Source organism: Chrysemys picta, chromosome 6 (assembly GCF_011386835.1).
Source record: "Chrysemys picta bellii isolate R12L10 chromosome 6, ASM1138683v2, whole genome shotgun sequence".
In the NCBI taxonomy this organism is placed as follows: domain Eukaryota; kingdom Metazoa; phylum Chordata; order Testudines; family Emydidae; genus Chrysemys; species Chrysemys picta.
Genome location: NC_088796.1, coordinates 116,664,597 through 116,689,121, shown reverse-complemented (window position 1 = coordinate 116,689,121; position 24,525 = coordinate 116,664,597). Strand labels below are relative to the sequence as shown.

The following is a 24,525-nucleotide window of genomic DNA, read 5'->3' as shown; positions in this document are numbered from 1 at the left end:
AGGGCACCTACACTAGGCTCCTGGCTCCTCAGCTGTCCCTTTCTTAGGTGGAGACCCACATCTCTCTCTCTCTCTCTCTCTTCTGAGTGGGTTTTGCACAGTTCTCTGCCTATCCTGCGATATTCCCAGCAAGACTGACTACCTAAGCAGGCCAGCATCTATGCTTTGCTTTCTCTCCAATGAGTACGAATAGCTGTAATTGCCAGGAATTATTAGTTACCACACAGATATTTATAAGCAAACCCATTTATTCTTAAGGTGAAACTCAGACTATTTATCCAAAAATCCTTTCTTGGTCTGGAGAATCCAGTTTGAACCAGTATATGCAAGTCTTTCCAAGTGGTGGTACACCTCTACCCCGATATAACGCGATCCGATATAACACGAATTCGGATATAATGCGGTAAAGCAGTGCTCCGGGGGGGTGGGGCTGCGTGCTCTGGCGGATCAAAGCAAGTTCAATATAATGCGGTTTCACCTATAACGCAGTAAGATTTTTTTTGGCTCCCGAGGACAGCGTTATATTGGGATAGAGGTGCACCTTCATTTGCCCTGCCAGGCACAGGGGGAACATATAGTAAACCCCTGCACCAACCGGAATCACTGATGATCCACCCAAAGGGGAAGGTGGAGGTGTTTGTTTCCCCACCCTCCCCAGTGGGTTCTGACTGGGGAGAGTAACTTTGTAGTACAGCTGGAGCACCATAGGAACTATGCAACGCAGGATGTCAATGGGATACTTTGGGTCTGATCATTACACTGGCCAGGGTAATGCAGCGTAGTGGTCGGCTCTGGGATCTCTACAGAGAGTGGGTTGTAGGTAGAACTGGTTGAAAATTTTCCATTTGTGGTTTTCCCCAACTGCCATCTTCCCTTGGGAAATTTTGATCTTTTGCTACATTTTTAAAATTTTCTGTTGGTAAAATTGAAATGAAATGTTTCATTTCAGATTGGTTTAGGCTTTATTGTGAGCTCACCTGAGCCACTGTATGTCTTGTGAGAGTTGTAGTTTGGGTTCCTTGTGCTCCTTTTATCCCCTATGGTTAGGGTTCCTCTGCCAGGCTGCATCTCCCATAATGAACTGCAGTCCTGGGACTCGAATGGTACACATCAGCAGTTCAGCCACAGAGAGAGACTGTGGTGCATCATGAGAGATGCAGTCTGGCCAGGGTGCCTAGTCTGTAGTTGAGAATGTGGTCATGAGGCACCATGGTAGGTCAGTTGGATGCAGATTGATATCAAAGCAAAACAGATATTTCCAAATTGAAATTTCTCTAAATGTTTTGTTCTGCCCTAAGTTTTGATGTTTGCACTGTGTCCCAATTTGAGGAAACAATGTGGGAAAATGAGAATTTCCTGCCTGATGGAAATTCCGCTTTTCAAGCAGGACTACTTGTAGTCACTTTGCCTACAGAATTTCTGCCATTAGGACCCCACAGGTTCTGCCAATGGAAACCAAGCCCTGGATCGATCGAATCTATCTATCTATCTATCTATCTATCTATCTATCTATCTATCGAGAGAGAGAAATAATTCACCTGTAGATAAATTTGCAATATCCTCTTGATTTCTGTAATATACTTTGTAACTAATGACTCATAATAAATTAAATTTGAGGTGGGTGGAGAGTGTGTGTGGGTAAAATATATACAGGGGTGAAAGTAAGTTAAGACACTTACTGGTACGGGCCGGGGGGGGCCTCTGGCCCCCAGAAGGGGCGGGGCCTTGGGGGGAAGGGGCAGGGCTGGGGGTCAGCATCCCCCAACCAGCCCTTCCAGGCCACCTGGCCCGCACCGCCCGACGGAGGCTGCAGGGGGGTGGGGGCCCAATGGGCCAGGGACATTAAAGTGCTGCAGGGCCCTTTGCCACAGCAGCGCTTTAACATTTCTGTGCCCCCACCAAACAGGGAGGGAGGGGGCGGTGCAGGAACGTTGTGGCAAAGGACCGTCCTTAAAATGCTGCCGCAGCAGTGCTTTAATGTCCCTGCCCCTTTTGCCTCAAACATCGGCGGCCCAAGAAACCTTGTCTCTGCTTCCTTTGAGGATCACACTGACAACTGCTTCTTTAGGTTTTCTCTTGGATTTTTGCCTCGAACACATACAAAACTCATCTCCTTTCCCCTGAATTTGCAATCAGGGAAATCATCCCCTCTGTCTCCAAAGTTTAACTCTGACCTGTCATGTTCCTCAGTCAGTCTCTTGTTCATAGCAATCTCTGTTATGTGATACAAATACATAATAATGAAGCCTAGTTGCTCATTTTATTTATTCTAAGTGTGTTTGGAACACTCATTGACTTTAACAAGTCACTGATTGTCTTTGACATCAATCCTCAAAACAAACCTAAAGCTTTTTAATGTTCAGAAAGTTTCATGTTAACTCAAAGTGAGCAAGGTGGAACACATCACTTCAGACCCTCAGGTTAAAATCTCAAACCCTCTCATTTTTCATTAATTTTAAAAAAAATCTTTAAAGCTCTGCATCAGTTCTTTCTTGTTTAGAAGAGTGATAATAGCCCACTTCCCCCCCTTTTTAATTTAGGAGAAAGCTGATTTTCAACTCTTTTGAGAGCTCCTGCTGACTAAGCATTCACTGAAGCGCAGCCCAACAGGATCTGGTGCCCCAACCGTGTTACAAATAGGCTCTAATATGCGGTTTCATTTTTTCCCTATTTTCTTTATCATGTCAGATGTGTGTTCCTGGTCTGAGTCCTTTCCATTCACTCCCAGAGGCTGCTATACCAATTTACTATGCTGAGTCTGAAAAATAGAAATCCTCCTCTCAACCTCACAGGCAACAAAGTTCCTTTGCTTAGTGAAATCAAACCAGGCTAGCTCTCCAACTCTAAACATTGAGTTTACAGTGCATAGGATGGCCATTACATTATCTAGGGCCTGATTCTGCTCCCATTGACAACAATGTAAACAATCCCATCAATTTCAGTGGGAGCAGGATCAATCTCAAACCTAAGCTGCTTCTCTTAAAGACTCTCATTGATTTTATTGGCAGTTGGATCAAGCCCTTATTGGCGGAGGAATGGGGGAGGGTGGAGCTTCACCAGGATGAGTAAATTATTTTCTACTTTGTTAAATAATATGACTAAAGAAAGTCAGGTTTGTATTTGAATAGCATGGCTTTTAATCTCTGTTTTAGGCAAGCCAAGTCTGCCATGCATCACAGCCCCAGTCTAAAAGCAACGGAGCAATGTCGGTATGCCGCCCGCTGCCAAGCTGAAACCTCCAGTGATACTAGTAAATAGTACACTGACTTGCTCCTTTCCCTCTGCTTTTTCCATTAAGCCCAAGAGCTACTGTAAATCAAATACAAGTTGAAGCACTGGTAGCAGATGCCATCAATGATCGAAACAATTTGATACCCACTTACTGAGAAAGCTGAATCAAAAGAAACTCAACTGGAAACTCGGCTATAGTAGCTTTAATTCAAACACTGAATCTTCTGTAGAAGTTTATTGTTGTTGCTATTATCAGATCCACTGTATATAGAGAACTCTTGGTGTTGTGTGTGTGTGTGGAGGGGGGGCGGGTCATAAAAACATCTTGCTAGCTAGAAATCTGGAATAAAACACTGCAGTATGGAATGAAATGCAACATGCACTGTAGAGGTGCCACGTCTAGGCCACATGCAGTGTATGTACAATGCCTGTACATTTGCTTAAATCAGGTCAGGATGAGGATCTTTTTGAGATAAGAAATTCACAATACCCCTGATTGTAAATTTCTTTTGGACAACAGACAACGATCACATGCTGGTGACCTTTGAGTCTGGAAAACATCAGGGTCTAACAATCCAATGCCCTCTGGCTGCTTTGTAGCACTTGTGCGGCAGACAGCTGCCATGAACCTGGCAGGATGTAGTGCCCTGGAAGGATTCCCCTTGCATAGGAGAATTCTCTGGTTGAAGAGGGCCACAGTGACTCCTCCACCAATTCCTCTTTCTGGTGCACAAGGTAGGGATTGTGACTAGGGAAAAGGGGACATTGCCAGGGCCCCCGTCATGCTGCTGATCCCCAGCTGCCAGAACAGACCCTGTTGGCTATCAGCAGGTGGTGTAAGATAGAGCAGCGATTCCCAGGATCAGGAGACCCCAAAAGTGTCTGAAAGCCCCATTAACTTCCACCCCAGCCTGGACACACACCATTCCCAGCTCAGCCTCTTCAGATAATCTGGTTCTTAACCTGATGTTCAGCTCTCCGTCACTGCTGACTTAGATCACTAGAAAGACATTTTCATAAAGCGAGAAATTCAGTTTGCATTCTCAGACTTCTCTCCTAAATTCACTTAAAAGTACATATTTCTTTTCCTTCTCACTGTTCTCTTTTGATCTTCTCTTCTTTATATATTATTGTGGGCTTTTCCCATCGTACTGGGTACAAAAACAGGTTGGTATGATTGGACGAGAAGGGATTTACCCTCTCAAAATGGGTACCAAATACGTGGTAAGTACGTTTTTAAGTCCTAGGGGCACCTAATTACTCATTAGCATCTGGAAGCCATCACCCATGATGAATGTTCAAGACCCAGCCCAAGGCTGTTAGAAGGTCCCATTCCTCCACCAGGTGGCATTCTTAGTTAATTCTCTCTGAAGCTCAGTAACTGCATGGAGTATGTTATTGTTTTAGTCAAGACCCTGTTGGCTTTGATCAGTGCATACCACAGTGTATTTTGAATAAACATTAAAAAAAAAGTTAATGCAAACATCAGTTTCTTATCAAATAATAAAGAAAAAATGAGTTCTATACAGCAGCTGTTTGGAAGAGTTTGATTGTTTTTTTTAAGCCTCAGGCTGCTGTCACTTTTGTTTCCTGTCTGTTATGACTCTTGCCAAGTGGATAGTCAGAAAAATCAAATCAGACCATGAAACTGATTTGTTGTGAGTGTGTGTGTTCATATGAAATGAGTCATTTTTGCCTCTTTCTCTAGGCTGGGGATCCCCTACTGAATCTTTGCATATATTACACAAGGACCCTTTGACAATTCAGCATGGGTGAAAGGGGTAGGATTTTAATCAAAACAGCTGCACACAACAAAAATCAAAGCTTTGTGGTGTTGTGCCTTGCACTTAATCTATCAGGGTAAAAATAGTAAAAGTCTCTTCTAAGCATCTATCAAATACCATTGTATTCATTGATTTATTTCCGCTGGTCATATGCGGACAAGATTACAGATACTAATGAAGGCCGTGAAATACTCATGGTAAGTACTACAGTTGTTGTGGAAGCTAGTTTTTCTGTTCCAAAGATTCTGAAAATTGAAAACAAAAGAGTGATGGATACAATTTGTGATGCACACTGAGCTGCTAAGTATTAAATCCTTGTATTTTAAAATGTTTTGTACCATTGATTCCTGTCATTACCTTTAATAAATATTAACTAAGGTTCCTGATTTTGTGGGAAAATATATTGTCTGAAAGTTTGTAACATGCAGCATCCAAAAAGTAATGAACAGGCAAAACCTCAGCACCTTGTCAGATTCAAATTAAAAATGAATAAAGGATAATTAAGCCAAAATAGCTGCTAATGAATGCAAAATGAATACAGAATGGGGAAAAATCATTCTGAATTTTAATCTGACTACATTTTGTTGTATCCTATTTAAAGATTCAAGGATACACAAGGTATGCTGTTAAAAAGAAATGTTTTGATATATGCAAGTTATTTCTGAGTTGCCTTCTCAAGGAGTTCAATATTTTCAATTCCAGACAAAAATAATTTTGCTGGTGCACTTGTATGAAAGGCATCTTGGGGTGGCTGTTCTGTATGCCTAGCAATAGTTCAGAGGATAGTTTTCTATTGAAAGCAATCGATTGATAAAACTTCGATCTCACAGCAGCTTGATAATCAATCAGGGAACTGGTAATGTGATACAAGGCCGTTGCACTGTCTGACAGTTTCAAATCCTTGTTCCTGTTTGGTAGTGGTTGAGCTATTGCCATCTACTGGAAGTTTGTTTGGTGTGTATGAACTGAGCTTGTCTCAGTTCATTGTCTAGTGCAGATGTCAATATCACAAAGAACACTGTCAACAACTCGCAGCAGGTGGATTATTTGTTGGCAGTCTCCTCAGAGAAATTGAGGACTTGAGAAACCAAGGAATCTGAAGAGGCCTCTCATCCCTGCAAGAAACTTGCTCTATGGAGCTCAAGAGCTTGTCTCTTTCATCAACGGCAGTTGGTCCAATAAAGGATATTTCCTCACCCATCTTGTCTCATCCCTTCAAGTAGACCCTCTGGGCCAGAGTGGGGCAGAATGGGCAAACTTGAACTGACTGCATGTGTAGAAACTGGACTTGTTCTGTGAATAGAGGGCTTCAGACACCTGCTAAATTCAATAAGCTAAACTATTAAAAATACACTCTTGTTCCATTCCATCTCTTAAACCAAAACCACATGCTCTTTTGTCTTGATGCCTGAGGATTTTCTATTACTGCTGTGATGCGACACTCCTGAGAGGAGTATAAATACCCCTTCATTTGTGAGTTCCATCCTAAATCCAGCAGCCTATGATGGAAGTGACGTTCCTGAAGTTGCACCACTGAAGTCATTGGGAGCTCTGCTATTGACTATTGTTAACCGTTGGCTAACAGCTTCAGCTGAACCCTTTCTCCCAATGAGGAGCATTATAGGTTCCACACTGTGGACAGCAGGGATCCCAGGTGGAAAACTCCTGACACACAGAACTAGAGATAATCTGTTTGGTTTGTGAAATACTTGATTACTTATCAAGGGAGGGGAAGGGAAGGGAAATAGGTTTTTCAGGGAGAAAATGTCTAATTCAGGCTTCATGCTGTGGATTCTGAAGGTTGGGATGGTCTTTAGAAGTCTGACAAAGCCTCCCCCTTTCATTGCAACAGGAGTCTTTGTGAGCTCTGATGTACATACTCTAGATAAGGAAAGCCATCAACTCACCTCTCATTGGTGCTCCTATTGAAAACTGGTGATAAACAGATGCTGCTTGCTGTTACGGTTGCCCTTTCCAGAGAGGTCCATATTGCTTTGCTAATGGAGAATTTGCCTTTAGAAATTCATTAATTTCTCTGGGTATCTCTTTTCATGCATCTTATTACCTCCATAATCATATTTTATAACTTTTCTTTGTTGACTCTTTTATTAACTCATTTTCCCTTTAATTTTCCATCAGCTCAATATTTGCTGCAGTTTCATAGTTTTTGTTGTTTTTTTTTAACTTCTTAAATGTATTTTGATTGCAGTGTAGGGTACTTCAGTGGGGTTACTGAGGTAAAAAATTGGAGCATCTGACCATCGCTAGACAGACTGAGCACTAATCAAGGATACACTCAAAAGTTCAAGAAATGTCAGAATATAAATAGGAAATGCTATACAGGTACAATATGTCTAAATTAACGTGGCTATTGGAACCTTAATTTATGGAATTTTCTGACTCTGGGATGTTGAATTAAACATAGGTGCTGATGCTGCAAATACTTTCATGCATGCTTAACTTTATGCACCTAAATAGTTATAATGAAATGAGTTATTAAGCATGTGAATAAGTGTTTGCAGGATCATCCTGAAGCTTGAATTAATCCTAATTTTTAATTCAATTTCCCTGATTTGTAAGGAAAAGAAGGAGCTGTTTGGTTGGCGCCAGTTGCAAATTCTGTAGGCTTTGCAAGTGAACTTGTACATTACTTGAATTACATCTGTTTGGCTTGCATGGTTTAGAGGTACAACATGTTTTACCAGAAGAACTTGTATATTTCTTGAATCACAGCAGCATTACACCCCTCCAGCACTGAAAATCATGAGACAGGATACCCCAAATCATGATTGGCTTAAAAATCACAAGAGTTTTCTTTTATAAATAAAAACCTCTGTGTAACATCAAAAGTTTCTCTGTCACTAAAAGAAGTTGGTCCAATAAAATATATGACCTCACCACCTTGTCTCTGTAATATCCTGGGACCAGCAAAGCTAAAATAACACTGCAAATAATAATAATTATTATTAATAATAATTACATATATTTTGGATTCTCTTTATTTTCCTTCTGGCTTAGGTTTCATGTTTTAAGCTTTTTTACATAAACACAAGGGCTAGAAACATGGAAATATGATCTTAATGAAAGGAGTTTGGATTGGCATAAACAATAATATAGAGACTGGACTTACAAAGTCACTTCTGATTAATATTATTCCCTTTTTCTTTCATTCCCTTATTTCAATATTTTTATTTTTGCTGCATATGAGAATCAGAATGATGTATGAATTTCCAGAGTATTGTTTATTTTTTCCCCTGTGCCTAGTAATCTTTCCCATTTTTTCTAGGCAGAGGTATACAAAACATCAGTCAGACTGATTGCCTGGTGTGCAATCATGTACAAATACATTGGTACAATATATTTTTTGCTATGAACTACATCACCATATTAATTTGATTTCTTTAATTCACTCTACTATTTTTTGTAATGCAGTTTAGGAGCTGATTAATAATAAAAGTACTTCTCTGGGGAAGGCAAGTTTCCTATGGATTCTCTGTGCATGAGCCATGGCATTTATTATATTTGAGACTCAAAGAAGGAAAGTAGAAGACCTCAAATTAATTAGGTGAATTATTTATGACTTTACAAAATAACCTACACATTGGAACAGTGCTGGATAAAGGAATTCTAGACGCGAAGTGGGACTGTCATAGGCATTAGGATGCTAATAACCAAAGTGCTTTTCCAGCTTGAGCTCACACAGCTGTGTTGTACAGGAGCTTTATTGGATTTGAGCTCTGGGAACCCCCTCCCCCTCCCCCCCCCGCCAACGATTTAAGAATATACTGAGCTTCTGTAATTTGTAACGGTTATCTGAATGTTATTTGCACACCCCTATCAATTATTAGTGAAAGGGACTGCGTGTGTGAAGGAAGGCATTTAAGATTCAGCTTCATCCACACATTGCTCTTCTGGAGCTAAAGTCTATGTTTAAGACAGCATCTCTTTCAAGCAGGACTACGTTAATGCAAACTAGGCACCTTTGAGGTCATGGCAACAGTGTCCACACTGGGCAGTTAAGACAGAACACTGCTGCATGCTGCAGTTCAGACCCCCGTAGTCCATACTACGGCACGGCGTAGACAAACCCAAACTGTTTTGAAGAGCTTCTTGGGGAGAGCTGGGGTTGGGAAGTGAAAGCAAAGAGATGGCAGCACAGCAAAGAAAATATAGCCCTTAGAACAGTGGCGGAGGCCTGGATGAGTCTCTGAGAAGCCAGCTGCAAGCAGAGAGATGTTAGGGAGTGCCCGGGAGCAAAATGTGGATTGTTGGGAAACCCGTAGCTCACTCTGAAGCAGCATTGGGAAGGGCTAGAGTAGAAGGGTTGGTGGGGGGAGGGGGTGGCTCCAAGAGCTTGACCCTCCAATTCTTACTCCAATGGAGTAAGATTCACCCTGGTGCAGAGAGCCAGCACCTAGTGCCTGTACACCATGTAAAACCAATGTTGGTCCTAATCTGTAATTAAAAATCTTCAATCTGGATGTGAGGGTCTGGGCATACTGTATCTGAGAGCTGGCCTCGTATAACCTGTCATTGAGACTGTCCCTTTGATCAGAGTACAGCCCGATTACATGGGTTGTGCACTAAGGAGGTCTGCAGGCATTGGGGCAGGGAGATAGGATCCATTCTTCTAACGTGTCTGTGGACCAGTCGCAGAGCCACTCTGCAGCCGTTAATGCAATTTTAGGGCTGCAGTAGGCACTGCATTCTTGAGGGTGGATAGACGGTGAATCTATGCTCCTGTGGACCCCTAATCTTCCTATACACTAGGGATCAGGGAGCTCCATGGACATCAGGGGGTACCGAGCCTCAAATTCTGCCCCCACTGCAGAACTGAGGATCAACCTTGTGGAAATCATGAAAACCAGGCACCATAACCAGAGGGTAGGAAATTGCATAACTTAGAAAACACTTGCACAGCAAGAGTCCATCATTACCGATATTAATGCCTTACTCACAGGAGTAAACCCACAGATGTCTTTGGGCCTGTTTGCTCAAATACTAAAGAACACTTGCATGCTTTGAGATAGCAAGCCCTGGGTAGGGTGGACTCTTGTGGTTACCTTGTGAGTAACACCTCCTGCTTACGACTCACACAGCCTGCTCCACTGAGAGTTTGCTCTATGTGCTGAAATGAGGTGAGGTTGCTATAAATCCGGCACCAGCAGGTGTGGAGGAAAATGGGAGATGGCAAGGGAAAATGTTAGCTAATTTTTTAAACAGTCGCATTCATGGGGTTCTAGGCAGCAGCTGCCATCAGGAGGTTTTTAAAGTAGCTCAGCTGTTCGTTTTTTTGTTTTTTTTTCATACTCTCTCTCCAAAACCAAAGCTAGTGTAAAGTTCCAACTCCCAGTCCTGACCAAGTAGGTTTATTTCAGGTTGTCTCTCGCTTCCCAGTTCCTTAAATACTTCTCCAGCTGCTCCAGTCTTTGCTTTAAGGACTCAGCCGTGTAGGGTCTCTCTATTCTCCCTCCTCCTTTCAATCATTTTCATTTGTATTTCTAATCCCCACCCCATTCACACGCAGTCGCCCAGAGTTTCCCTGGCATCCTCGCCATGTAGAAAATAGTGAGGTTGCAGGTGCTTGTTAGGTGCATGGTTTTCCTGTGAGGGCTTTCCCCTCCCTCTACGCTCTTAGTTCTTTTCTTTAAAATGAATTTTGCTGGACATTTTTAACCACAGTGTGAGGGTTGCTTCCCTTGTGGGCCTCCAAATTCGAGCCCCAAGGGTTGGGTTTTTTACCCTAACTGGGTAGCTGTAGGGTAGCAGGCAGTTCTCTTCTAGTGGGATGCGATGAGGAGATTTCTCATACTAAGAACAAACATAGAAAGCAAGCAAGCAGAGGAACACTAGATAAAGAAGGTTTGCAGTCCTGTGCCGACTTCAGAACTACCTGTAATGTGTCTGAGCTCTTAGAGGCCTGTGGGCCTTGCCTTTTGCCATACATTTGCTGTATTAGTAGCCAGCAGTGAAATGAGAAATAGCTTGAGAAGGGCTGCCTTTGATACAGCAGGGTTAGGGTCTCATGACCTCTAGCTCTTAAAGGTATACGCTCACCTATGAAAATAGTTATTATTCAGAAAACCAAACCCTACATTAGAACAGTTAATGAGGTTATATATTAATGCACCTCATGCCCCTTCCTTGGTAGATCTTGCATGTAGAAGCCTCATGAAATTATAAAATAGCAGTGTTGAACCTTTTGCAGTTCATATCTGGCCAATGGCTTCCTGGGGGAAGAGGCTGATTACAACTTTGAGGAAGACACTAGGGCTGACTTTAGGGTCCAACAACTTTATTTAAACACATGTTTGACAATGAGGTTATTAGCTGGATGCAGATTATAGTCATATCCCTCCTGGGCAACCACCAGCCAGGTGGATGATAGAAATCATTATATTAGACCACAGGCAATTTCAATGAGCTGCCAAACCCAGAGGAGTAGAAAGTCGGCTCTCACCCCATGATGTTTTTGTAGCTATGCAAGGCCTAGGAATGTAGGTGAGAGTTAGAGGGGCACAAATCTCATTAAGCTAGGGCTTGAGCCTCACATGTAGGTTTTAATCTGGTGAAGGCAGAGGCAATATTCATATTAATCTGTATTCTTATACAAAAATCAGATTAAAACCCTGGGAACTAGCATCTGTCTCTGGGCCACATTCATTGGTGATCTATTCTGAAAACAAATCTGACTGAGCAGGTGCAAATTAGGTAGAAGCCTCTAGCAAGCTACAGCTGTGTTTCCTGCTGCTGCTAGATTATTTTGAGTTAATCTATTTTATATATTTAAAGCAATAATTGAGCTTTAGGTATTGCTACAAGTCATGTCAGCTAATGATATTTTTATATCTGCCCTGCAGAGAAGTTTGTCTTAATAAAACCTGGCTACGACTGGGTCAAAAAATACATGACAGAAGAACAATGAGGCCCTTAGACATACAGTTTAAGAGGTTTGACGAATGACAGCCTAAAATCCTAAGGATCCTAAGTCTTTTTTTAGGTGCCTATATAACGGGCCTGGTTTTCATTGAAGTTAATGGGAGCTGCTGGATGTTCAGCGCTTTTGAAAACCAGGCCACATATTTAGGCCCCTAAATACAGACATAGGAAGCCTAATTTTAGGCTCCTTCTACAATAAATAATGGTTCATTACCTCTTACTCACAAAGAACGGCTACTAGTCTTAGTGTTTGCCAGTCGTTATTGTATTTTCTACTTCCTGTCCAAAAGGCCGGGTGGATTGTCCCTCAGAGGTGGTAATGTGAAGAATCTACCTCAGTAGTGGGATAACTAGCGGTAGAACTGAATGGATTCCTCAATGTATTTTTCTGCAAAAATGTGCATGATTTAAAACTGGATTTGCTGTTTGTGGTCCTATTTTGTTCACTCTCTATTTATATCCTAGTAGATGACTTTACTAGCAGGAATGTTTGGGAAAACAATGAATTTTAAGTACATTTTAGAACAGATTTGTGGAAAGTGAATTCTGAATTCAAATTTAGCATTTGTGCAGGAAATCTAGGAGTTACTTTCATCCAGTGAGTGTCCAATCAGAGCTGACCAACTCAGTTCAAATTTCAGATTCTGATACTCACAATAAAGTACTGATGAGAGCTGGTCAAAAATAACATTTTGAATGTTTTCAATGAGAAAAGGTGCAAATTTTGCACCCCCCTTTATCAAACCATCCCATTTTTAACAGCTCTGCTGCTCACAGCCAGTTCTACAGAGACAGGATTCTTCAAAGTAAGTATTCAAGGGAAAAAAATTGCATTAGAACACAAACTTTCTTCTGGCTTGGATTGCCAGTGACTTGGGCTGTTGCTTTGCCGTGAGACAAAAGATCCTTATAGTTTCATTTCTTTGGAGTCTCCTTACATTAAACTGATTCCAAGCAGAGGAGAATAATTTAGTACAGGAAACGGCGCTTTATAACTGCAGATGGGCTAATGTCTAAATGCTCACTTTGGATGCTTATTCAAACTAAACGTAACCTTTCAAGTTACAAAATTGGGCTATAAGTTTTATGACTACACCTTCCTTGCAGTATTTCAGCACTTCCACTTAGGGTGTCAGCTGGAGCCAGGAAGTGCAATGGTATGTGAAAATGAAAAATAATTAGGAGGGAAAGAGTTTGGGTTCAGAGAAACACAGGAATTGCCATACTGGATCCGGATAGTGTTCCATTCAGTCTAGTATTCTGTTTCTATCACTAGTACCAGATGTTTCAGATGAAGGTGCATGAAACCCTGAAATAGTCAATTATGGATTAGCCTGCACCCAGAAGTCTCTTCCTAACTTTAAGGTCAGAAGGGACCAGCATGAACATCTAGTCCAGGGGTCGGCAACCTTTCAGAAGTGGTGTGCCAAGTTCACTGTAATTTAAGGTTTCGCGTGCCAGTAATACATTGTAATGTTTGTAGAAGGTCTCTCTCTCTGTCTATATTATATAACTAAACTATTGTTGTATTTAAATTAAATAAGGTTTTTAAAATATTTAAGAAGCTTAATTTAAAATAAAATTAAAGTGCAGCTCTTATCAATTTAGTGGGATCCTTGTCTGGGGTTCCAGCCACCAGCCCTGCTCAGCCCGCTGCCGGTCTGGGGTTCCATTCACTCAGCCGGCAGTGGGCTTAGCGGGCCAGTGGCGGGCTGAGTGGCTCAGTCTGCTGCCAGTCTGGGGTGCTGGTAGCATTCAGCCTGCTGCCGGTCTGGGGTTCCAGCTGCCGGCCCCTTGCCAGTTGGGGTCCCAGCCGCCGGCCCCGCTCAGCCTCCTACCGGCCTGGGTGAGCAGAACCCCAGGCTGGTAGTGGGTTGAGGGGGGATGGCAGTCGGGATCCCGGTTGGCAGGAGCTGGCGGACAGAACCCCAGACCAGCAGTGGGCTGACCAGTCTGGGGTCCCGGCCACTGGCCCCACTCAGCCTGCTGCAGGTCTGAGTGAATGGAACCCCAGGCCGACAGCGGGCTGAGTGGCTCAGCCCACCGCCACTCTGGGGTTCCAGCGGCTGGCTTCTGCCAGCTGGAGTCTCAGCCACTGGCCTGCTCAGCCCGCTGCCAGCCTGGGGTTCCCTGGGGGTCCCCAGGCCAGCAGCGGGCGCTGAGTGGGGCCGGTGACTGGGACCCCAGCTGGCAATGGGGTAGTAGCCGGAACCCAGAGCAGCGGTGGGCTGAGCTGCTCAGCCCGCCGCTGCATGCCATCAAAAATCGGCTCGCGTGCCGTAGGTTGCAGACCTCTGGTCTACAGGAATGCATCCCTAGACTGCTTAGGAACAGTCTCTTGGCTACATGTTTGGACAGCATCTAGCACCAGGAGGTCTTGATCTCTGATGCTGCTACTGTATTGTAAGTAATTAATAACATTGATTTATTTGCATTTATTAATCTAACAAAAAGGTGCCTATCATAAACTCTAGGCACCTTTTAACACAAAAAAGATAGAATCCAATAGCTGTGTTGACAATATATCTAGGGACTTATGGATGTGGTGGATTTACCTAGGGACATGGAGTCATCATGTCGAGTCTTTACATCAAGACTGGAAATCTTTCTAAAAGATAATGCTGTAGCTCAAAGAGAAGTTGTGGACTTGATGCCAAAAATATGGGATGAGGTTCTATGGCCTGGGTTATGGAGGAAGTCGGACCAAGTGGTCATACATGTCCCTTAATCTGGGTTTGAAATCTACACAACAATAGCTGGGTCAGCCTCACAACACAGAACAAACACAATCTATTCCCCCTCTCAAAATCTCACCTTCCCTTGTCCCAAAATCCCAGTAAAAAGAATCAGTCTTACAGCATGTCCTGAAGGTCAACTCTCTGGCTATTTCTGACCAAGGGGAGGGGAAGCTGGTCCTGAAGCCAAGACACCTTCACTGGGAATGCTTTGCTTTTTATATCAAGGAGCTCCAGCATGAACTTCTATGTTGATGTCAGCAGTGGCACCATGGCATGGGGACAGAGGCAATCTTCAAGTAATCAGGTGTATGGCACCATCTTTCAATTGTTCTTCATCTATCTGAGGTAAAAGAAAATATGCTGCTCTCCCTCCAGTTAGTGGGCTATCAAAGAGTATCACAATCTTTAATGTATCTCTACTGTGAGGTAGGGAAGTTACCTTAACTCATTTTACAGATGAGGAACTGAGTCACAGAGAGACTAAAGGCCTTATCAAAGGTCACACTGGAAGGCTGTGGTAGAGTAGGGAGTTGAACCCACATCGCCTGAGTCCAAAGCTAGCACTCTGACCATTGGACCATATTTTATAACAGCAGCAGTAATAAAGAAACCAAGCTTGTTATTTAAAACCCTTTTCAACATGTTTTTGCAGACTTGCATTTAAATCACTGAGCTGATGTCTGTACCCAGCTTCAGCTAAAAATAAAACTGGTTGAGAACACCTTTGTTAAAGAAAATCTTACATGGAGATTTTTGTCAGCATTTTTGTAATTAAAAACAATGTTGACCAGTCTAGAAACTTGCCTCCCCCACAAAAAATAGCAACACATTTTTATGGAAAACCTTTTTCCAAAACTTTTGAAAATTCTGAAATTTGAACTCTTGCTAAAAATGACATCCACTAATGTTTTTAAAGTTTGCCCTAAACTCAGATTTGTTACAGTCTTTTATGATTGCCTGGCATCTTTAGGGTGGAGGAAAGAACTAAAGAGTTAACTGGATTTGGCAGTCTTTTCAAAAGCGGCTGCATTGATAGATGGTGAAGGGGAGGAGGAAACTCAGGAGAGGGGTCAAAATTAAAAAATCCCAGAACTTGGACTGCTAACCAGAAGAGAAATTCATCTTTTTTTCTTTGTGTCTCTCTTTACCATTGTTCCCTTTTTTGCCTTTGCTTTCTGTTTGCTTGTCTGCATTTCCCACCAAATTAATTGTAATGGTGGTAAATGATTGAAATTAAATTGTAAAGACAAATTATTTATTTGTGATTTCATCTTCCTTACCAAGTACATAAAGTAATTAAGAACCCAGATTTGATCCCACTGAAGTTGAATAGAGCTTTGCCATTGACTTCAGAGGGTGTAGAATTGGCCGATAAACTTTATCAAAGTAAAGTATGCCAAAAGCAAATTGACTAAGTAATCCAGATCCATTTCTGGTAAAGTACAGCCAGACAATATTACAAGCTTTCCTGGATGGTCACTCCTTGTGTGCCCTGGGTTATGCAGAAGAACCATGGGAGTTCTGTAGTGCCCAGACTCCTATATAGTCCTTCTGCCAATGGATGAAGTTAAGCTTCTTGGAAGTTGCTTTTTACCCTTCAAGTCTCATACTAACTCTTATTATCACTCTCAAATTGCCTGGGGTGGCTTGGGAAACTCCTGCCAGAATCAAACTCATCCTCTCTGAATTTAAATTGTAATTGTAATAAGCTAGTTTTCTCAGTTGCCCTTTGTATGGCGTAGTGCTGGCGTGATGATGGGAAACAGACGTTGGCAATGTCATCTGATACTGTTTTCACACCAGTGTATATCCGGAGTAATTCCTCCAAAGTCAATGGGCTCACATGTGTTTAAAACTGGTGACAGTGAGGGCATAATTAGACCCCTTGGTCTTGCCCGTATTTGGGAATATAGAAGAAAAATCCTTCCGGTGATACTACTGGTGGGGGAATATTTTACTAAAATTCCCTTGTATAGACCGGGCATTTGAGCCTGTATCAAACTGGGGTTGACCCTGCAAGAGAGACTTTTGGAATGGTATCATATCCCATTGTGTGCATTTGAAGCAAAGAAAATCCTACCAAAATAAACAACTACACTGCACATACAATTTCCCCCCTGGGAGAGTATGAATGAGAACGAACCACACATAACAGATGTTAGTCATGTCGCTTAATGCACAAAAGGAAAGTGCTCAGATATTACGGTGATGAGGGTGGTATAAAAACTGATATAGAATAGAAATAAAGGACAGGAAACTGTTTAAGCACTGCCTCATCTTTTATGTATACATCACAGCACATGCCTGACAGCCTCCCTGATATTAAACAGCCGCTAAAGCAAGCTCAGCAGGACAATGGAAACAAGTAAACGGTGATGTCTGCATTATAACCATAGGTAAAACAAACAGCTGGTGTATAAATGGAGGCAGCAGACAGAAGAGCATTTGGTAACAGTAGACTATGTTCATCTGGCCTCTCTGTCTAAAGGATCCTAGATACATCTGAATGGACTGAGAGACTGTTTAGAAGGACCCTAACCCCACTGCAAGAAACAATTATGCATTTTTTCACATGTTTATCTGTATTTTGGATTATTCCTGTTTAGGAGCCAGATAGGATTACATTTCTCATAAGGCAGGCAATACACTAGTGGTAGGAGTGGCACAAAGGAAAAATGTTACATACATTGTTCCCCATCCTTCTGACACCAATGTACCATTCTGACATCCATTATTTCATCCCTCTGCCAAATAGTAGCACATGTCCTAGCTTTGTAGGTTGACTTCCCACCCATTGAGCGAGAAATCAGTGACTCAGAGTTTGGGAACACTTTGAGTGTAACTACCTTTGTGTGCACGTATACATCTGTTCTGAAATGAGATGGCCAAAGAACATGCAGAACAATCCCTTCTTCCAGGAGTCTCAGCCCAGTACCAATTCCTGGTTGCCACTCTGCTTCAAGAATTGACTCTAAACAGAGCCAAAGCCAGAGGGCAAACTCCCCTGCTGCTTGCACACCTCCCTCTCTGCCATACAAAAATCATTGCATAACCCAAAACTAACAAGCATACAGCTAATGTCTTCCCAAGAGTCAAAACTCACTCACACACTAAGGAACTCTGACTAAATATTACATTACCACCTGGTGGCACCTGACATAACTATTTTGTGTTTTGATAGTAATGGACTAATATAGAACCAACATCGTCTATTTTTACATTCCCTTCTGATTAATTTGGGTGTGTGCTGCTAGTGTATACAAATCGGTGTCAATAGCATTAAATTGAGCCAGAGCTGCAATATGCTTGGAGTAATACTGGCACATGTGATGTTAAGGCCTGGTCTACACTGGCGGGGGGGGGGGGGGGGGGGCGGAGGGATCGATCTAAGATACGCAACTTCAGCTACGAGAATAGATCGAATTAGAATCACTTACTTCGTGTCCTCGTGGTGCAGGATTGATGGCCGCCGCTCCCCTGTCGACTCCGCTTCCGCCTCTTGCCATGGTGGAGTTCCGGAGTCGATGGCAGGGCAATCGGGGATTGATTTATCGCATCTACACTAGACGCGATAAATCGATCCCCGATAGATCGATCACTACCCACCGATCCGGAGAGTAAAAATTAAGACATAGTTGACCCTAGCAACTCTATTTCTGTCCCATTGGTGCTATGTATTTGATGACATTGATAAAAGGTGAACAGTAAGGATAGGCTAATAGGTTTTTGTCTAAGCCTTATGGTCAGAAATGACTAAGAGAAAAGAGCTCTTTGCTCCCCTCTGTTGTAGCAATGGACAGCTTTATTTGCATAGGTTACCTAGCTACAGTTCCTTGAGAGGTACTTGGGGTGCATATGAACTAGGATTTGGGAGAGCACTGGGCTCCCAGAGAAGTTTGGTAGGGTGGATCGTGAACGAGTTTTTATTTTGTGGCAAAGACTTTGTTTCCAAGAAGCTAAGACTCTGCTGCAGGGTCCTAAGTGCTCTTTGCTCTTCTCCCATGGGGACGTGGCTGCAAGAGACAACACAGGCTGAGGACATTGCAGTGGCATATGACTGATAGGAGAGCAGCAGAGTTGAGTGGGGTTTGATGAGGCCCCTGCATAACCAGCACCTTAATGAACCCGAATCACTAGGCTGGATTTGGTGATGGTGTCTCCAGGTAGGACCAGTCAAGCCTGCAGACAGACCCACAAAGAGACACCTGGACTGCTACTACTTGCTGATCCAAATCATGAGCAGGGTTTGGGAGATGAGTGAGGTAGTGAAGCCAAGGCACTATTATCTGTGAACATTCTCACTGGTGGGTTGGAAGAGAGTTGGATGGACTGCTGCCAGTTATTGGAGGTGAGGGGATATTTTACTCTATATGCATATATATTCAGTTGCTGGGTTTTTCTTTATAGCTGTGTTCCCTTTCCCATAAGAAAGATTTCCTTGTTTGTACACAGTCTTGGAGTACTTGCAAGGGGGAAGTTCTAACTATCAAGGACACCCAGTGAGGGTGTATTTAGTTTTCCCAGGTTTTGAGGTGAAGGTTGCACTAGTTCAGTTGTCAAGAGGGACCTTAGATATATTGAACCCAGCCCTTATTGTTGGCCAATGAATTACATGTGGCTAACTCCTCTTTGTTTATTTAAATACCGGTGTAGCAGCTGTTACATAGGCATAGCTCCAACAATCCTGTTCCAGACAAGAACATTCCTTTCTAAGAGTTGGAAACCATGAGGGCTCTCCAGACCAAGACCGGATGTTTTGGGGGGAATTCTGTGGCCTGTTATACAGGAGGTCAGACTAGATGATCACAACGGTCCCTTTTGGCCTTGGAATCTATGACCTTGCACAAGTGGACTCTTACAGGGGTTTGGGACAGATTTTCAAAAAGAGTTCTGGTCTAGATTTTCAGCTGTTCAGCACTCACAAATGGAGTGATATTTTCAAATGTTCTTGGTGCCCAGCAGCTCCCATTTTGGCACTCATGAATTTCATGAGGCACTTAACTCATGCGGATTTCAAAAATCCTCAGCACTTAACATGCAGGGCTCATGTAAATCTGGTCCTTACTGTCTTTGTCCCTCTAACTGTTGTAATGGTGGCAATTGATCTAAACTGAACTGTTTAAAAATGACATCCACACGTTTTCAATCTCCCTTACAAAATAAAAAAAAGGGCCTTGCCTATGCTAGCGATGAAATCCTAGTCACACTGAAGTTATTGCAAAACTCCCATTGACTTCAACATGGCTAGAATTACACCCGAAGCTTTTACCATCACTGTACTTACTCTGATGTAGCTGCACCACTGAAAAATCATAGTGTAGATATGCTACACTGTTGTAAATTGGCCCAATCCTGCAAGAAACTGAGCACCTCCTTCTCGGTGCTGAGTGCCATCAACTCCCATTGACTTGACAGTAATGGCCAGCCTCACTTACATATCTTTAAAAATATCTACTCAATTTAGAAACATTTACTACTCAATAGGTTCTAGTCTTGCTAGAACTATCAAATAGCTATTTTTTCAGTTAGCTGGTTTGACTGAAAATTTTGTGTGTGGTGGGGGGAGGAGTTTTGAGTGGCCTCAAAATGAAAAAAAATCTGAACTTTTTCTGCAAAATGAAAAATAAAATAATAAAATTGGGTTGAATGAAATGTTTCTTTTAGTTTTTCAGGTGGGTTTAATCTTTTAATATATAGCTATATCTTATCTATAATCTGTGTGTGTGTGTGTGTGTGTGTGTGTGTGTGTGTGTGTGTGTGTGTAAAGTAAATGTCAAAATAAAAAGTCATTTTTAATTGAAAAATGAGGGGTTCCCAAAGTTATAGATCCTTCCCCCAACATGGTTTCCTTCTGTTGTCTTGTACTGTTTAAAATAAGGGGAACTAATGACCAGATGAATCACATACCTCATTGAGATTGATGGCTGTGATTTCACCCTTTAACTAACCTAACTAAGGATAAATTAATCATAAGTCCTCACTTAAGAAAAAAGGAGTTTTGGACAAGGAGGCTGGAGGTTGCTACCATTTGTGATTCTTGGGTGGGAATTTTATTTTGGGGGGGAAAGTAATCAAAGTATTTGGGGATAAAGTTAAGCATATGAATGCTCCCTGGAGGGGAAGAGTGTTAGAGGGTGATGGAGAAGGGGAATAGAGGTTGAGGGATTTGGGGCTGCAGTGAGTCAAGTTTTACCCAAGGTATTACATGGCATCCACTAAATCTTTGGAGGACCCATATTGAGAACGATATTTAAGAATGTGTTCACTTCTTTGTTTGTATACACGTGCAGGCTGAAAGAATTACAGTGTGCATGCGCCAATGAAGAAACTAAAACACGAAATGGTTTCTGTGCTGCCATTTCATGCTTGCCTGGGTGGTTCAAAGGAATGTGCCAATGTCATTGTTCTACTGAGCAGAAAATGTATACTGCATGGCATAGAAACGCTACAAGCTCTGACACCTCACTGTTTCTCAGAGATGAGGGATATCTGTTGGTGAGGGGTCAGAGGATCTTTCAAACATAAAACAGTCCACATTATGCTAAAACACCCAATCTGTGATTATTCTTGCAAGCCCTTCCACGAACTCGACCCTCCAACCATTCTGAAACACGACCAGGAAAACCATTCCATTGTAACATAGTTGTCCTTTGCTCCAAGCACTGCATATAAATTGTGTTGGGTATGGGGCAGAGGGGAAAGTAATGGCAGTAGAAATATTTGTATACCAGGAATGGAGACTTCAGGGAGATGCCTTCCCTGCTTGTGGTGTGGGCACCTAGATATGGATGGGATCTTGTGGGTGAGAGAATGGGTTATAAAAGGAAGTGAAGAGCTTGTACATTTTAGCAATTGTAGGCTTGACAGAGTAAAGGTCTCTGTTAATGGGGCATATTGAAGCATTGCTGAAAGAGGGCAGAGTTAAGTTGCATGGGCAACGTTAACTGTACATTTTCTGGTTTTCAGAAGTTTGTGTTTTGCTCAACTTAATGTTCTCCAAGGGGACTACAGACTGCCAAGCAATCTTAATTCTGTCTTAACATAGTTTTTGCCATTGAATTATTATAATCCCTGCTCTCAGTTACAGCCCACATGGAACCAGGAGAGGATGGGGAAGGCCAGTCTCTCCCATTGCACGCCAGGTGGCAGAGTCACTAAGTTGTGTAGCAGGAAGGACGCTATATACCCTCAAAAAGTGTCAGAGTACCAGCTGCAGCATTGCCCATCAAGGGGACCCCCAGGAGAAATTAGCCAGAATACTTGATGGTGAAGGAGGGTACAGTCACGATGTTGCCCCTAAGTATCGCATACTTCAAGTCACTCAGGTTAGACTCTTGCCCTTAGTGTTCTGTCTTTGGGCCCAATTTTGACCTCAGCAACTAGGTTAAAACAGTTCAATTCAATCCCAAATATAAACTGAACTGGAATTACTCAAACCTTGAGGAAAAGGATCAAGCCTTTCGATTTCTTCCTGAATCCAGGATAGACTGCTCAGCTATAGCACATAATACCTGTACATCCCAAGAGCTGTTCTTTTGGGCATTACACTTAATGTAAGGTTATTATAACACAAACACAAATAAGTATGAATACGCTCAGTACGTGTATATTTTTGTCTTCAACAGATGGAACAACACTCTGCCCACATTCTGTCAATGACATAAAAAGATTTAGCTGATACATCGTAAATACAAAATACTCTGTGCGTAAGGAGGCTATTATTATACAGCAAGTATAATAAGATGACACTAGTGGTGAGTATCATTTCTCATGTGGGAGCACTGGATATGTATTATGTAGATTTTTAAGTGGAAATTAATTAGGCCTCAGTGGAGGAGTGCTAGATTTTTTTTTTATCTTTGTTCAATATAATTTGCAGCAGCATCTTAAAAAAAAAAAATCCTCAGATTTAAATGTGTGTGGAGGGGGGTAGAAATGAAACAGGAATTAAAGTGACACCACAGCAGCCAAAAAGTAAATGTCTAACTACTAACTGGAACATTGCAAGGGAAGAGCAATCTACACACTTCCTTCTTTTACAGGAAGTAGTGAATGCAAGGACTCCTGGACAGGAACTCAGAGTTCCTAATTTCCCTTTGTCTGATGATACACTGGTCTACTAGTTTTGGAGTGCAACCTCAGGATCCAATCCTGTAAACCTTTCTCATGTTTGACAGAAGCTGGGAATGGGCAACAGGATGGATGACTTCATGATTACCTGTTCTGTTCATTCCCTCTGAAGCACCTGGCATTGGCCGCTATTGGAAGACAGGATACTGGGCTAGATAGACCTTTGGTCTGATCCAGTACGGCCATTCTTATGTGTCCCTTAAGAGTCAATAAAAAGCCATGGGACTGCTCTTATGAGGAAGACTTGCAGAAGCAGTGTAATAATGCCAGAGATAGGTCTGAGCCACAAAGTTTGGATCCAAATTAAGACCCAAACATCCCCAAATTAGGAGATGTTTGGATCCGAGGTTTTGAATTAGTCCACAAGGGGTAAGAGTGAAGATGGGATTCAGAACCAGACTCAGTTCTGAAACTCACCAGAGTATGGAGATGTTTGCATCTGTGTATTTGGTTCTGGCCCATCTCTAAGGAATACCCCAAAGTGAATTTCTTAAGTGTTATTTCCAATTTTGTTTCTTCATTCTGTTTGCCCCATCCCTCTGCAAACAACATAAATAAAAGCAAAATAAAAAGCACGGTGATCTGACTCCTGCACAGAGACTTCTAGACCGCTATGACAGACTAATATTGCAAAACCCACTGAAATATGCCTGGTTTCCATTCCACAGGAGCTAGTGCAAGAGTGGGGAAGCCAGAAACATCTAATTTCAGGTCCCTAATGTCCCTGGATATATATTATATTTAAATAACTGAATTTAGCCCAAAGTTATTTATTGGGAACATGGATTAAGAAGTTTGTATAAAGAAAACTGTAAATCTTTTTGAAGCCAGAGTTTTATCCTCTTATTGCTGCTAAGGTTAAGGGTATTGATGCTATTTCCATTATAAGCCGATTTCCAGGGGTTTGTGTCTTGGCAAATAAATTTGTTGAAAAACTTGCTTTATCAGGTTAGTCTAGGAGTGATTTAATCCCCCCGTGCCTCCTCCCCCCCCCAAATAAACCCTGTGGAAGAAGACTTCAGGAGCTGATCACATTTGCATGGGCACACCCACCCTTCCTAGGTGCTCAGCATGAGGGGATTGCTTGCTCAAATGGTCACTTGTGGCTGGTGTGGGATTTTTAGTCTCCTTGTTATTGGAGCAGGAGTAATAAAGGGTTGTTATCTTTGTTGTGTGAATCCAGGGCAGCAGAACTGTACTTGGCATATCCCAATTGAGGGACTCACCCTCAACTAAACGGCACTTGCTAGGCAAGGAACATGGGTTCCTGTGAGTTCAGAGAGGGTGGGGACAGATACCTGGTGGTGTGGGCACTGCCAAAGGGCCCCAAACACCATATGACCCTTCCTCTCTCCACTGTGTAATAACAGAGCCATTTAGCTCAATTGAGAGTCTTGTTACATGCTGCACAGCTGAAATCACTGATATATAACCCTTCTGCCAGGCCGAGTTGATAGCAGCAAGGGCTAGGTTCAGTACATAGGGGTCCCCTCCCAACAGCATAACACAAAACCAGCTCGAGCCCCCACCCAGTGACCTGGGAAAATCTTACACACACCCCTGGGTGCTTCGAAGAGGCAATACTTCCCCTCTTGCAACCACAGAGTCTCGGTGTAGCAGAAAATGTTTAATAACATGAGGTAAACGACATAGCATTAAATTGGGAAAACACCACAACTAGAGTTCATAGACCAAACCATGAG

At 42.4% G+C, this 24,525-nt stretch overlaps 1 long non-coding RNA gene across 1 annotated transcript in view; it reads left to right on the top strand.

The window, feature by feature from the left end:
• LOC135972504 (uncharacterized) overlaps positions 1 to 24,525 on the top strand; it is a 163,215-nt gene that overhangs the window by 124,776 nt on the left and 13,914 nt on the right. The window contains exon 3 of the long non-coding RNA XR_010588965.1: positions 22,318 to 22,446. This is a non-coding gene — a long non-coding RNA (uncharacterized LOC135972504). The remainder of the gene's footprint in view (positions 1 to 22,317; positions 22,447 to 24,525) is intronic.